This window comes from Heloderma suspectum, chromosome 7, assembly GCF_057233095.1.
Source record: "Heloderma suspectum isolate Gila_16-S chromosome 7, 16-S_ref, whole genome shotgun sequence".
In the NCBI taxonomy this organism is placed as follows: domain Eukaryota; kingdom Metazoa; phylum Chordata; class Lepidosauria; order Squamata; family Helodermatidae; genus Heloderma; species Heloderma suspectum.
In genome coordinates, this window is record NC_139464.1 from 17,732,472 (window position 1) to 17,746,711 (window position 14,240).

Below are 14,240 nucleotides of genomic sequence, written 5' to 3' on the forward strand. Positions count from 1 at the left end.
ACGAGCAGATAGCTACTACATTACTGGGTTTTTTGGTACAGAGAAGAAGGAAATCTCTGCCCTAGCGAAGCTCAGTTTTTTCCTCTCTTCCCACTGCACTGCTCAAAGGGTGACTGTTGGCAGCTCATATGGATGTATGAGAATTTTGTTTTTCCTCACAAAACGTGAGAGCATGCCCTGTTCAAAGCTCCAGATGTGAGCGTGAGAGCAAGCACGAACATGTATCTGCTGAAAATATTTGTAATTTGTCAAATGCGTGCTCACGTTTATCTTGTTCCCGATTCCCAATTTGATTTGTGCAAATTTCCCCTGAAGACTGAGTCCGGCTCGCTTTATCCTACAAAGGAAGGTTGCACAAACCAGGGGAAACCTGCGCAAATCTCCCATTCAATCACCACTTGATTTGCACAAGTTTTCCATTCGTGCAGCACGAGCAGCAATCAGGAATTGGGCACAAGACAAGCGACAAGACGATATTCGGAGAAACTTGGTGATCTCAAACTTCACTTGTTCGCCCGCCCCTAGCAGCTCTGTGCTTGGTCCAAGTGAGAAGTGGGATAGAAGGGGGTTCTGAAAGCATGGCTGCTAACAGCTTCCATAAAGATCAGGCACTACACTCAATAAAGGCTTACTTCCTCTGATCTATTAAAAACATTTTGATCTCCCAAAATGGTGCCTCTGATTAATTCATCATCAGACATTAATTTCTTAAACATTACTTCTAAATACAAGTACTTAAAGAAAATACTGCTTTCAAGCCCTATCTTAAATTCATCGTCTAAGATGATACCTGTAGCTGCATACATCTAAAAACAAAGACATTCATCACAACTCTATTTTTCCTAGAGCAAAATGTAAGACAAATGTGGAGATCCTACAACAGGCAAAACATCTGAAGGAAGCCAAAAGTGTTTAGACAATGTTAGCATAAATTTCTCACAGGGATTTCAGACCCCTAAGTCTATGTGCCACATTGCCACTGTGCCCTGGAACATGGAATCAGGTAGCATAATAGCATATTTCTTCAGCCCTTTTAAATGGAAACATGGACTAATGATAGTTGAAATATACGGCGAGTGGAAAAATAAATCCCTAAATTTCTTCAGAATGACACTGGTGACCAAACAGAAAGATTATTATTTGAATAGTTGAGTGTGAAATAAATGTTTGACTCACAATAGTTCTTGATTTACAACCAAACTTAGAACAAACTTTGGACCTTCAAAGGGACATTCCTTTCCGGTTGGGGGTGGGGGTTTATTTTGTTAAAATCCCAACATGCTGCAGTTTTGACACTGAACAGATTTAGAACGACAAGGCTCAGGAAGTTCAACAGCGCTGTGTTGACAGCATCTCACATGAGTTAAACGGCAAAAATGTTGTCCATGGGGAAACTTCCAAAGTTTACTTTCTCACGTAATTCGTCTGTACTAAAGCATAACTCTTTATCTTGGTATAGGAAGAAATGCAACCAGGCGATGCCCCCCCCCCCCTTTGCATCTCCTTACATCCAAGTGCAAAATAAATCTAATTCATGTATGGCAGATTTGGCAAGAAACTACATATTTACACATTTCTGCTAACCTAAGTCGCACTTCCTATTAAAAAGACTTCGGGAGTGGTGGTAGTGTGAGGGATGAAATAGGAATGTCTTATTTCCTGCACTTAGAAAGTGTGTCAGAGTATCTGCGTAAAAGCTCAATTTCACAGCAATTTTGACCAATCAATGTAAATGTTTCTAATTAAAGTCAGAGTATAATGTTTAATGGATTAAGCACTAAAAACAGTGAGCTGAGATGAAAGATAGTGTAGGCAGGAGAGACACTGAAGTATTGCGCTCTCATTTCCCACAGAGCTTCTGTCAAATACTAGCCTAGGAAAACTTATGTAGATTAATCTTTCTTTGGCAGGGAAATGGAGTGGGATGATCGCATAGGCAGGGCTGTGAAGTTCTATGTGCCAAAGAAGAAAAAGAATATATCGCTATACTTTGCACTGTGGCAATCCAGATAGATTCTGAGACTAGAATCCATTATGTACTGGTTTCCTTCTGAGCCTGTTTATTCATTCCTTGGATTTCAAAATTTAAGTCCCCCACCCATGTTTTGTTATTTAATCCTTTTTAAGATGCACAACCCACTTTTCTTAGCCATTGTTATTATTCACCATTTCCACAGATACCACAGTCATCCCACACAAGCACCTAAACTAATGCTGGGTGTCAGAACTCAGCATTATGAGAATTCAATTTTTATTTCTTTAGACAGAGTTTCTAGTCCTTAAGGTTCTGAGGATAGGCATTGAAAGTATATGGGCCATGCCTGTTGAAATCTCTAAAGCTGAAGGCAGGACAGAGCAAGGTTTTAATTGCAGAGAGGAATAGGACTGCATGCCGACTTAGCCATACGCACTGCTCTATGGCCGGCAGAATAAGGTTGCAATCCTAAACACACCTACTCTGAATTTCTACCCTTTGAGCTCAGTGGGATTTACCTGCATAGAATTGGTTATATATTATGTGAATGAAGCAGCTATATGCAAATTTGCTTAATTTATACAGCTGTAGAATTTCCTAGTACAGAATTTTGTTTGGCAGAATATATACAAATAGTCCTTTGTATTTACACAATCCTGATGATTCCCTCCTTTTCCTTCTTTTTCTCATTTAGGGTGCAATCCTATGGGGACAGGCGGCCGTCTCCGAACTCGGAGGCGACCACCTATCCAATGCAAGGCAGTAGAAGTATGGAGGGGATCATTCCCTCCGCACTTCTCTTGCTCTGCATTTCCGGCTAGACAGCCGATTTGGGCTGTCTAGCCACGGGAAGGCAGAGTGGGAGAGGAGGTTGCCAGACGATACATAGGATGTGTCGTACCAGCATTTCCGCCTTCTCCACCCCGGAACGTCCCCTGGAATGCCCCGTTTTGGCTGCTCTGTGCTCCTCTTCTGAGTGCAGAGTGCGGGGGCAGCATGGAAGGGGGAGAAGGCCGGTTCTCCAGGAACCAACCTCAGAGCGTGGGCTCTGAGGTCGGTTCCCGGAAAACCACATATCCTATGGCCATCTATCCACTGACTAGCGGCCATAGGATTGCTCCCTCCATTTAAAATTTTAAGTCACTTCTGGGCAGAGATATATTTGTTTTATCTTTTATTTTTTATGTAATACCTAGTATATCTTCACCTTACACTTTTTCTGTCTTATTTATTTATAGCATTTCTGTCTCCACGCTTCAGTCGAAAAGGCTCCTAGCACAGCTCACAGCTCAGTGAAAAACAAGACAGCTCCTGCTTCCCTGCCCTCAGGCTGACAGTGTAAAGGACTTGATAAAAAAAGGGAAAAGGGAGGAGGAGGGAGGAGGAAAAACTCAGGCACCTGTTCTTAAAGTTACACAGTAGTTTTTAAAATGACCAGCTGGGACGGAAACAGTTCAAGGAGAAGAGGAACCAGATGGAACTCGTCTCTCAGAAGAGCAAATACGATGCTGCTGCTCCCCTTCTCTTTCCTTGCTTCGGCCTGATGGAATGGCTGCCACAGGCTGCTCCCCTTCTGTCGCTACAGCCCAATGGAATGAAAACATGGGGTACAGGCAAGGGAGTATGTGGGACATGGACGTTTCGGTCCCAGACAACTACAAGTTCTTAGCTTAATCTGTTTCATTATCAAGTAAAATATAAATTGTAAAGTAAAATATAAAATATATTTTATAATATATTATAAAATATAAAGTACAATTCTTGTGGTCACAGTATATGAAGGAGCGCCTTTCCCTTTTCAACAGCAGCCCCCATTTACTGAATACCCTCCCCAGAGAGTCCCACCTGATGCCTACTTTGCTGTCTTTTCAGTGCCAGGGAAATACCTTTTTATTCTTGCCAGCCTCTGAATCCTCTGTATGCCTGCTGCTATGCTGGGTTTTTAAGGGAGCAATCCTATGGCCACTAGTCAGCGGCTAGACGGCCATAGGATATGTGGTTTTCTGGGTACCAACCTCAGAGCCCGCACTCCGAGGTTGGTTCCTGGAGAACTGACCTTCCCCACCTTCCGCACTGCCTCGCAGGCAGTGTGGAGCAGCCCCGCACTCCCCGCTTGGAAGAGGAGCATGGAGCGGCCGAAACGGGGTGTTCCGGGGAAGGGAAGGTGGGAATGCTGGTGCAACACATCCTAAGTGTCGTCCGGCAGCCTCCTCCCCTGCTCCGCCGTCCCGTGGCTAGATAGCCGAAATAGGCTGTCTAGCCACAAATGCAGGGCAGGAGAAGTGCGGAGTGAATGATAGTCTCTGTGCTTCTCCTGCCCTGCATTGGATAGGCGGTCACCTCCGAGTTCAGAGGCGGCTGCCTATCCCCATAGGATTACGCCCTAAGTAGTTTTATCTTTGATGTTTTGGGTCCTTCTTGTGATGCCTCTTTTTGCCTCTGCTGCTTTTAATTGCTTGTTCCATTTTGCTGGTTCTGTTTTTCTGTGAGTATGGAATTTTATTTGTGTTATGATTGTACATAACTCTGAGAGTTATGAAGTACAAGGGGACCAATCAATTTTAGAAATCAATAAAGAATCCCCAGCTTGGAGGTACAGAAGGAACTGGGGGATCCTGCACAATGTCAAAAAAGGAAGAAAAAAAAAGTGGCCAAACAACCTTCAACCTTCTTTCCTCTCAACTTTGGAGCTGGGGAGGGAGGCTGGATGTCTGTACAAATGTTGAGATGGTCTAGGCATGGGTGAGGATCTCATTTTGTTTCGGTTTTGATAAGAATTTATGAACATTTATAGAGTTCTCCATATTTGGGACAAAAATAACTTGGGATTTTAAAAAAATTCAAGTGTAAGGAAAACCGAGACAGACAGATTTGTCCATCCAGGCCCAGGGCTTTGACTGCTTAGCTCTGACAAGTCTCGGTTTGAATCTCTGAGTGTTCCTAGCCATGTTAGTGCTTAGTCAGGATTGTCACCTCATTTTTTTCTGATGGGCTCCTCATCTTTAACAGCGATATGGCAGGCAGGTGCATCGTGGTCCCCTCCATGATGCGAATAGGTGTACCTACTGAATTTGGCCAGTGCAGATGGGTGAGAATTTCATTTACCAACATTTGCAAAGTTCTTCATATTTCGGAGAAAAAGAACTTAAGATTCTACAAGTACGAATGGCAGAAGAAAGCAAAACTGACAGGTTCGCCCATGGAAGAAAGCAACACCAGTTCCTAGAATTGTTCCCACCCACCTCTGCAGCTCCAAGGTTGGAAGGCTGCTCATCACACTTTCCTGAGGGCTGCAGCATACTCAAAATGGTGAACAAAAACATGGACGCCCATATATTATTTGTCCAATTCTAACTGAATTTCGAACCTCTTACGTATATATTACGCACACACGTATAGTGACAATGATTTTATTTCAATAGGACTGTCACGTCCCCCCCCCATTTTCTATTATAGCAAGTAATAACCACAGTAGCATTAATTTAAATAAATAAATGAATATCTAGTTGTCATTGTCTTCCTCTCAGGAAGAGTAGCAGTTGTTGTTTTTGCAGGAAGGACCCCACTATGATCCAGTGAAATGTGCTAGATATTCTGTATGAGCTCCATTGAGTGTTTATTCACTGAATTGCTCTCTTGACTGAAAAATAATCAGGAAAACAATTCTCAAGTGCCATCCTGCACTTGAAAACCTCTTTTGGAACCTTCTTTTCATTAAAAAGACCTGAAATATCAAGGCAACGAAAGGACATGAAAGTGGAAGGGGAGAGAAGAGAGGACAGCAGGGGGGTGGGGGGAATGGGAGAATCTCACCCCCTTTCATGAAATAATTTTTTTCTTTAAAAGAAATAATTGCAGAACTACGGCTGTGTTAGTCTGTGTCATCGTAAAAGACTAAAAGGACAAGTAGCTTTTTAAATTTAAATTTATTTATTTCATTTCTATACTGCCCAATAGCTGAAGCTTTCTGGGTGGTTCACAAAAATTAAAACCACAGAGTGCCCCATAAAACAATATAAAATATGAAAGCTTAAAACCACAATATAACAGTACAACCAGAATAAAACCTAGCAGCAATGCAGAGATTTCAAATACATATTTAAAACATCAGAGCTAAAAGATTAGGAAGCTAAAATGCTGAAATACTGGGAGAATAAAAAGGTCTTCACCTGGCGCTGGACGAAGTACAATGTAGGTGTCAGGTAAACCTCTCTAGGGAGCTCATTCCACAGCCAGGGTGCCACAACAGAAAAGGCCCTCTTCCTGGTAGCTACCCGCTTCACTTCCTACACATGCAGCTAAACCACATGGAACAAAACATAGCATTTCAGACTGCAAGCGGGAGGACTGTATAACAGAATGGTCCACAATAACAACAACTTATTTATTTATTTCATCTCTATACTGCCCAATAGCTGAAGCTCTCTGAATGCACAAAGTTATGGAGAAGACTGACCTTAGACTGCCCCCCCCCCATTTAGAGATGAATATTCTTTATAGGCAGGCCACTCTTCTTTCTTTCTTTCTTTCTTTCTTTCTTTCTTTCTTTCTTTCTTTCTTCTTGACGTTGAAAACATCCTGCTTATGGGCTTCCCATAGGCATATGGTTGTCCACTGTTGGAAATAGGATGCTGGAATAAATAGGCCTTTGGTCTGATCCAGCAGGGCTCTTCTTCTGTTCTTAACATTCATGCAATCAACAAAATGCATTGTGAAATGGTACCATTCCAAGAGTTCAGTACCACATGATTTAGCACAATGCCCAAGACATTTTCCTGCCTGAAGCGAAGGGCAAGATGGCTCCCCATCCCATTCCATGTACAAAAGCTGACTGGAGTGGCAGAGGAATCTGCCTTCAACACTAATAATAGGACAATGTTCTCCACTGAACTTGAAGGCAGCAGGCTAACTTAGGGGGCTCAGAGTAGGCTGCAAGGGACCCAAGTTCTCTCCTTGAACACTTTGCTGCCATCTCCCAGTGTCTGCTGCATGAAGAAACTGCCTCACCCTGCTTAGTGGTGAGGCCAGCCCTGCTTGCTCACCATCTCTCACGATCCTGTCTCTGGGCAATGGCCAGGACTCTTGTACAGAGGAAAAGCCGAAGGAATCAGGAAGACCCGCAGTGCAAGCTGTGGAAGTGCTGAACCCAGATCCATGCCCTGACAACACTGAGTCTGAGCCTCAGCCAGGAGGCCTTGCATCCAGAATTGCTCAGACTGGGACCTCCAAACACAGCCCTTCCATGAGACAGACTTGCTTGGGGAACCAGCCCCCTGCACACTTTGCATCCCTCAGTGCCTGCTAACCAGTGCAGATGGGACCTGACAGGCAGACATTTTCAGTGGAGTAGTGGAACCAGGGCTCATAGGATTTCAGCACCAGCACTTCTGTATTAGCAAGGAGGTTGATGCCTGTCATCTGCCATCCTGCTCAGAATTCCCTGTTCCCTCTGGGCTTGGCTGCAGTTCTCACAGTGGCTGGGGAAAAATGAATTTTCCCGGCAACGTATTGTTCCCTGTTGTAATGCAAAGTATTTGGGGGTGGCATGGTCTTGAATGGGCAGCTAAGACCCATTAATTTTGCAAAAGACCTGCTCCTGGTGGAGGTAAAACTGCAGGAACTGCTTTGTTGACATGGACCAACACAGCCTGCCTGCAAGTTTGGACTCTCCTTGGGGGTGTGACTATGTAGACTATCATGAATGCTTGCACTTCCAAATTTACCACTACACCACTGGGTGGAATACTAGAGAAATACCCCCTTTAGACTCTCCATTCCTCAGGAAGGAGGTGGAGCCTGGGAGGTGGAGCCTGGCCCAAGAGGGATAAAAGGCCCTGGGCTGTACTCCAGATGATGGTGGTGCAAGTCTTGCAACTGTAGCATGACCCTACAACTCTGCTACGGGCCTGGGTAAGCAATCCTGCACCTGGTTAGGATAGGACACCATGACACAGGTGAGGCCCTCCAGGCAAAATGCTTTCCTTGTGGTTAGAGCCACCTTAAGAGGCATTTTTCAGTAGCAACACTATGTCTGTAGGTGAGAGAAAACAAATCAAAGGAAGGTAACAGATGGAACTAAGAAAATGGGAAGAGCAAAAAAAAGAATGGCAGAAGTGGGGAGCCTTAAAAGGGAAGCATCAGGAGCTACATGCCAATACCGAAAATGGGAGGGAGCCAAGACGGGAAGCTAGCAAACTCCATTAACCCCGTTTATGGATGGGGTATTTAAAAACAACAACAACAACACACACCAGAACTTTCCACAGACTAGAGGCTGACAGATACCAGCAAGGGTATCTTCCAATCCCTGGAAGCCAGGGATTTTAAGAAATATATAATATAATTAATTATGGGTAAGGTGGAAACTGAAGCAAAATTCAAAGTTGGACAGAATGAGATCCCAGAGGGCTTTTTTAAAAAGCAAAAAATGGACCAAAAAACACAAACCTTCCCTTTAAGCTTTAAAGAAACTTGGTAAAGTGGCATGTTTTATACTGAATCAACCCTAACTATGTATCACTGCATTGACATATAACTGCCAATTGTCAGGAGCGCCCTGGTGGCCTCTTTCAGTCTACTCCAATAGCTAACTCAAGACACAGACAAAAGGATCCTTTCAAGGCTTTAATCATTTTACAACTAAATGACTCTTTCAGATGCTAATCACCAGCGACTAAGCAAGGAACAGCAGAGTAGCCTATGCTCCAGGTTAGGCAGTTGGTCCCCGTTTGAAGGAGAATCACGGAAAGACCCTGAACTTATGGGCTAAGGAGAGTTCCTCCCTCTTTCCCTTGGGTCCTCAGGACGCGACCATTGCTTGCGCGCCAAACGAGCGCTACACCTCCTTTCTGTGCCCTCCAGCTGTCGTCGCTCCCAGCGTCGGCATCGAGCGTCCAGCATGCCCCCCTCCCGCACTCTCTCGCTGCCAGGGTCACCATCTATCTCAGGAATGCTGGCAGAAGGAATCTCTGCCAGCTGCTGTGCCTGTGAGAGATGAGTGCGCTCCTCTCCCACGGACTGCTGTTCCTCCTCAGAATCAGAACTGCTCTGGGGTTCTATTGGCTCAGTTTCCACCCTGACACCAGTGCACGTAACTGGATCCTGACTACCTTTTTTGTTTGCTTACGGAAAAGCTGCTCTGAGTGAGGGTGAAGTGGAGGAGGGGAGAGGGTGCTACTTTTCTCCCTTGCAGCGTCCCAAATAGGTGTTTGCAAAGGTAAAATGCATGTCTTGAACCTGGTGTGGGAGAAGCCATTTTCAGGGGCAATTTGGAATGGCAGGTGGCATATCCCAGCTGCATTTTACCTGTGGAACGCTACTAGGGAGAAAAGCAGCATAGAGGGGTATACGATATGGAGAAGTGGCGGGTGGGGACAGTGTTAAACACCTCTTTCCCTTCCCCCCATCACTTCAAGATCACCCCCTTCTGAAGCAGCCTCTTGCCTTTTCCATAAAAACAACAACAACTAAAAGGCCATCAGGGTTCAGCTGCACATCCTTGTGCATAATATAGAAATAGGCACAGGTAGTACCCTACATAGGGATCAGAATTAAACAGTGAAGCCAGATTAAATTGTACAATATAATGGAAGAACCAACACACACAATCTTTCCCCAGATCTATGGAGTTAAAATTCTGGTGTACAGCCATCCACATGGTGGAATATCCACAGATAGAAATCCAATGTCAAAAGAATTTAAACACTCCTGACAGAGATATATCATAGTCCCCCTGTTAAAGGGAGGGTTGGGAGGTTGGGAGAGTGATTAAGCTGTCATATATAAAAAGAAACTCAAACCGAAGGACTTTCTGAACTATAACAAGGTGCGTGTTAAAACTGTTCTCTATTAACTGGCCTGATACCACAATGTAATAAAACACAGATTTCTCAGTGTGCTGTGTTATCGATTCTCAGAACAGTTAAGTGTGAAGTACAGAGACCTAGACAGATAAGATAAAGAAGCAAGTCAGCTTTCGTCAAACCAAAACAGTTCTGAACAACTTCAGCCCTCTTTAGGTCTTCAGTGTAAAGCTCTCTGTGTAATACAGGGATAGACAGATCAATCTATTTCTAGTCCATCAGAAACTCTGGTTTCTGCATTTTTTAAAAAGGATTGCATGGAAATTGACATTTAATTTGTACACATGATTTAAAATATGCATTTTTGAGCTGAGAACTGTATCACAAAATTTGGAGACGTGCACAATAGCTGCGCTATGATTCTTGTATTATCCTGGGAAGTGCAAATTAGGTTGGTTTCCTTAAAAATGATTTCTTAGATTGGTTCCTTCAGCATCACTACTTAGAACCCTATGCAATCAGGTTTCAAGTTTCCAAGTACATCAGCCTCCCTGCTCCAGAAATTCAGCCCTAACAGGTGAAGTCAAACCCTTGGGATTGTGACGAAGGGAACAGGGCCAACAAACTTGTCCTTGTTCTTCCCCTTCACACGCAGCAAGAATGCCTGAACGGGGCTATTAATGATGTACTTTAAAAAACAAAAGCAAACACACTGTGAGACTTTTCCCTGCTTCTGCAGTGACAACTTACGGAGAATTCCTGGGCTTCAGAACCTTAAATCTTTCACAATAAATCAGAACAATGATGTTGGAAGAACATTTTGTAAATTCATGATGCAGTAAAAATAGACTGTCAGCGTGTCTTTGTAAAATTCTGCCATTCTCTTAGAATCGCTTCTGTGCCACACTAGAAAGATCACAAGAAGTACAAGAAACTTGGGCTGCATTAATAGAAGCATAGCTTCCAAATCCCGGGAAGTACTAGTTCCCCTCTACTCAGCACTGGTTAAGCCTCATCTGGAGTACTGTGTCCAGTTCTGGGAACCACACTTTAAGAAGGGTGCAGACAAACTGGAGAGGGTTCAGAGGAGGGCAACAGAGATGACCAGGGTACTGGAAACAAAGCCCTATGAACGGAGACTGAAAGAACTGGGCATATTTAGCCTTGAGCAGAAAAGACTGAGGGGAGATATGATAGCGCTCTTCAAGTACTTGAAAGGTTGTCACAGAGAGGAAGGCCAAGATCTCCCCTCAATCATCCCAGAGTGCAGGACACGGAAGAATGGGCTCAAGTTACAGGAAGCCAGATTCCGACTGGACATCAGGAAAAACTTCCTGACTGTTAGAGCAATATGACAATGGAGCCAATTCCCTAGGGAAGTGGTGGGCTCTCCCACGCTGGAGGCATTCAAGATGAGGCTGGACAACCATCTGACAGGGATGCTGTGACTTGGATTCCTGCATTGAGCAGGGGGTTGGACTCGATGGCCTTGTAGGCCCCTTCCAACCCCACTATTCTATGATTCTAAACAGGTTACATCGGAGCCTCCCCAATCAAATGAGAAATTCTGGGGGAAAGTAATGTGGTTATATCCAAAGTCATCCCATCCTTTTAAGTACTGAAAGCTTCACCAGAGCACTTCTGGTTTCCAAACTTTTAGCAAAACCTACTTGCATATTTCATATTCCGCCCCGCCCCCCGAAAGCTCTCTTCATAAAGTCAACCTAAATGGAGGTTACCAGATCCTGTATTCATTCTGCAGCACGAATCTGGCAATTCAGATATATAAGCCACTTGAGTTAATATTATACTTGATGGTTTTTCTCATTCTTTCTGATAGATCAAGAGATCTACCAAAGCATTTCAATAATCAGAAGGATGTTCTAATTATTAGTAGGATGTTCATGTTACCCCCCTCCTGAAAGAATACTAAGTATGTTCAAACTTACAACATAGGTGAGGTGTGTAACAAAGGAAAAAATAAAGAGCAATCTCTGGGATTGCAAGTTACATGGTGCTTATCACAGGGAAAGAAAGAAGCAATGCATCTAGGGATGATGCATGGTGAATGCATTCAATCAGATTCATTCAAAACAAGTAGGGGAGTTTGTTGTGAGGAGAAAATCGGGAGAGAGGGAGAGCACGTTGTATACTGCCTTTAACTTGTTGGATGAAAAGTGGGATATAGCATGTATTAAAACAAGTAAATAAATAAATAAACTCATTTCTGCATTGACGACTTCCAGATTTCCTGTCCAGAGTGCAGAAACCAACACTGGTCTTGTAAGATACTTGTGTACTGCTCAGTAATTGAGCAATTCACTCCTCTTACACAATGAACCCATGATCTGGAAAATACAACCCAACAGGACATTTTCTACTTATTCCCATTTTAATTTTTTTTTTTTTTAAGAGTTGAAGGATTAAACTCCATTCTGGCTTATTTGCAAATCTCTGTGAGCCTGTTCCAGTCATTCGTTTCTGTCAAATATTTCGAACACTGATCCATCATGACTTAGTCAGAACAAACTTGTGGCTTCCATCTACTGCAAAGTAGAACATCTGGTGCTGAAAACACACAGCCTGTCAGCCACAAAATCTCCCAATGGGCAACTCTTGAAAATGAACTACTAGAATGAGACTTCAGTTCATGACTCTCTGGAGGGAGGAACAATGGAGAAGCCTTTCACTTATTTAAACTAACTCTTTCATCCCAAAGTAGCAATGTCCAAAGAGCTTTTCCCCCCTAACACAGGCTGCCAGTGAGTCGAGAGAAGTAATTTCAGGGACTTGCAATAAAACAATTTCTACCTTGAGCGTCTATTTCCAGCAAATCTCTGTTCTTTGCCATTTTAAACTCTAATTCAGCTTTCCCAACCTGGTGTCCTCCAGATCCCCCACCATCCCCAGCCAGCATTCCTGGGGATGATAGGGATTGTAGTACAACACATCTGGGGGGCATCGGGTTGGGGAAGGCTGCCCTAATTACAGCTTGCTTTCCTACAAAAATTCTGATAACAGTGTTCACATCTTTAGTCATGGACTGGAGGCACATCAGGCAGCAACTGTGTTGTAGCTAAGTAGGTTCAAGTCTGGTGAGTGCCTGGTTGGGTGACCACCTAAGAACTCTGCATACATGGCCTTAAATGCTATAAATGAAGAAAGGTGCTATTATGATTATTTATTGTGCTATTTATTCTTATTTTAGCTTGGGCAAGACTGAACTAGAGTGAAATAATTAAGTATGTGCATGAGAGAAACAACTGCATCTACTCAGGATGGATCTACTTTGCAACCCTTGCATGGAAAGGCTGGATTGGTCTCCAAGAACAAGGTGAAGGATTCACAATGGAGAAGAACTATGTAAGCCGCCTTGGGCTCATTGCAAGAGGAAAGGTGGGATATTATTATTGTTGTAGTTGTTGTCATGTTAAAAAAAAACTTGAAGGGTGCCATTTTATAGGTAAACATTCTATCTGCTAGGACATGTGGATCCTCGTGGGTATGTTTCTCAGGGTGCTCTCTGTACGGTGAATCCCAGAGACAAACCCACCCACTGCCTGTTGGACTAGCATGAAGCTATCGAACAATGATTCAGCAGCAGAAAGAACATTTATCCTGCTATAAAAGTATACTCCTAGCTAAGGTGACATGATTGATTTCTTACCTCCATGCCCTATCAAAGTGAAGTCTTTTTATGGCTTTATGAACAGATTGTAGCAATTATTGAATCTTTACAGCATTCATTTAAGCCTGGCTTCCTGTTTTTATAAATTCTCAGCCAACAACTGCTTCTCATCACTGATTAAAAGGGCAAAGATTCAGACTGGATTAAATCTAGTCACCTTAATGTTAATGGAAATATATAAAGCTGGGCATGGATTTTAAAGCAACTGATGCAGATACCACCGTGAGGGGTTATTAAAAAGAGAGAGAGAGAGAGAGGAGGAGGAGGGGAAAAAAACCAGGCCCTAAATCAGAGAGGATTTGGATCTAGTGAAAATGGCAATCGAAATGGTTATAGGCAATATTAGTAGAGCCATACTGCATGATCAGTAGTTATACATGATATGTGTTTTATGTATTGCACTCAAGGGGGAGGCCATAAATCAGTGGTAGAGCACCTGCTTTGCACGCAGATGGTCCAAGGTTCAATGCTCAGCATCTCCTGTTAGGGTTAGGAAAGAGTCCTGCCTGAAACCCTGGAGAGCTGCTGCCAGTCAGTGTTGATAATACTGGGCTAGATGGACCAATTGTCTCACTTGGTGTAAGGCAGCCACCTATATACTGTAAGTAGGGGAATTGCAGTGTCTGAATGTTCCCTCATATAAAGAAAAAAAATTATATAAAGAAAAAAAAACATTAAAAAGTCACCACCCAAGCATGTCAGGGAGAATGCCAAATTTGCATCAAACATGCAATTCAGAAAGATTTTTCATGAGACAGCATTCAACCAAATAAAT

The 14,240-nt window shown here is 43.3% G+C and overlaps 1 protein-coding gene across 6 annotated transcripts in view; it reads right to left on the minus strand.

The window, feature by feature from the left end:
- PDE3A (phosphodiesterase 3A) overlaps window positions 1-14,240 on the minus strand; it is a 392,649-nt gene that overhangs the window by 119,754 nt on the left and 258,655 nt on the right. The window lies entirely within an intron of this gene.